Source organism: Aristolochia californica, unplaced genomic scaffold (genome assembly GCF_029961685.1).
Source record: "Aristolochia californica isolate CCGP_79_NKW_82.1479 unplaced genomic scaffold, dmAriCali1.0.hap1 SCAF_15, whole genome shotgun sequence".
NCBI lineage: Eukaryota > Viridiplantae > Streptophyta > Magnoliopsida > Piperales > Aristolochiaceae > Aristolochia > Aristolochia californica.
The window spans coordinates 6740411-6742640 of record NW_027181826.1 but is presented as its reverse complement, the minus strand read 5'-3'; the positions used below and the strand labels follow the sequence as shown (position 1 = coordinate 6742640).

The following is a 2230-nucleotide window of genomic DNA, read 5'->3' as shown; positions in this document are numbered from 1 at the left end:
CTTGTGCTTGCTACGCCCAATTTCTTGGAGGTGGAACAAGCCTTGAAGGAGGCTCAACCTAGGACCTCAGAGAGGGAGAATCCGACCTTCTATTCTAATTTGATTTCAATGCTTACCTACCAAATGTTAAACACCTAGCCAATACATCCCAAAAGAATGCCCTGTTAGGAGTGGAAGGCATAGGTACTTAACCCTAGGATCATAACATTACACCCCGCCCTCCCGAGCCGACGACCACGGCAGCCTTATGTTGTGGACTCAATAACACACCAAGTCACACAACGAAGGAGGCAACAACAACTCACTCAATAGGATTTATTTCTTATATTACTTTGAGTAAGATTTATTTCTTATATTGTTTTAAGTAGGAGTTATTTCTAATTACTTTCATATGTAGGGGCATTATGGGAATTATTGTAACCCTAACCCTAAAACTCCATGATGTGATCTATTTAAGGGGGGTTAGTCAACTTGAAGGACAAGATGATCTTCAACCGCATAACGCCCTTCAACACTTGAAGTCGTTAGTGGAGCGCAGATGATGTTTCATCTCGATGCAGGGGATGAAGGGGTCCTTCATCTCCGCGGTTTAATTTTGATCATCTGGAAGAAGGCCTTGTTTGATCTTCTTTGAATTGAAGGATGGGCGATGCTGGCTTTTTCACCTCTCTCTCCTCACAACCCCCCCCCCCCCCCCCCCCCCCCCCCCCTCCCGCACTTCCTCTCTCATCTCCCTGCGCCCCCGACGTCGCTGCTGCCATAAAATCGATCTCGTCCTTCGTCTCCGGCCGCCGTCTCACTTCCCTCTCGTCTCCGGCCACAGAGAAATCCCAGACTTTCCATTCCCATAAAACCTCCCTTTTTTCGTCTCCTTCCAAACCCCATCTCCACCACCACCACCAATCACTATGGTGGTTGCAGCAGCGGCAACCTCCTTATACCTTCTCTCTCCCCTCTCCCTCTGATCCTCCTCCTGTCTCCGAATGCCCACCCCTATGTCCATCAGGGCCTTTTCCTCCCCCGTCCTCACTCAAGACGACCTCAAGAAACTCGCCGCCGATAAGGCTGTCGACTACGTTAAGAGCGGTATGGTCCTTGGCCTTGGCACCAGCTCCACTGCCGCTTTCGTCGTCGATAAAATTGGTGAGCTGCTCAAGTTCGGTCAACTCATTGATATCGTTGGAGTACCCACCTCCAAGCGCACGTAGGAACAAGCCGCGTCTCTCGACATTCCCCTCTCCCTTCTCAGTTCTCACCCCAACATCGATCTTGCCATTGACGACACAGACAAAGTGGACCCTTTTCTCAATTCGGTCAAAGGGTGGGGTGGGGCGCTTCTCCGTGAAAAACTGGTGGAGGCAGCGTTGTACAAATTCTTGGTCGTGGTCAACGAGACAAAGCTTGTGGAGGGTCTGGGAGGCAGCGGCTGGGCCATGCCTGTGGAGGTGGTTTAGTTCTGTTGGAAGTATAATTTGACGAGGCTTCAGTAGATGTTCATGGAAGAAGAGTGCAACGCCAAGCTCAGGGTGGATTCATATGGAAAACCATATGTGATGGATAACTCGGACTACATTGTGGATTTGTACTACAAGACGCCGATTAAGGATGCTACAGCTGCCAGAAAGGAGATTTCTGCACTTGAAGGAGTGGTGGAACATGGGCTTTTCCTTGATATGGCCACTGCTGTTATAATTGCTGGGAAGGAAGGAGTGACTGTACAGATGAAGTGAAAGGAGAGGTAGAGTCTAAATGGTTTCATTATTACTACTTCCTTTTACTTCACTTTTACTCAACTGAACTGAAATGGGGTCCTTGGTATTTCTTTGTATTTGTTTTCCAAGTTTTTCTGGGTTTTCTGACCCTTTTTGTTGACAGACTGGATGTGGAGAATAAAGGAGGATGATTTGTTGTATTACAATGAAAATGTAGCCTTTATTGCAGATGAGGTCGCGAGTTTTCACTTTTTTGTTTCAAGTTTTGGCTTTGAATCGTAGCACTGAAACTCTCTTTTCGACATGGAGGGTCTTTCTTCTATGCCTTTCTATCTTTATTTAGAGAATGATTAACTTCCAGTAATTGCTGTTTTCCCTTTGTGCAATATCTATGTGAATTAGACATCCGAGTCTTCACCTAGATATTTTTTAGCCGACTGAAGCTTTCTTCGTTCATGACTTACAAGGTTTTCACTGGATTTATATTTCCAGATTTGTTTTAAAACAGAAAGCTTGAA

At 46.4% G+C, this 2230-nt stretch overlaps 1 pseudogene; it reads left to right on the top strand.

Moving 5' to 3' along the window:
• Positions 1-983: 983 nt before the first annotated feature.
• Positions 984-1730, top strand: LOC137951158 (probable ribose-5-phosphate isomerase 3, chloroplastic; annotated as a pseudogene).
• The last annotated feature ends 500 nt before the right edge of the window (positions 1731-2230 follow it).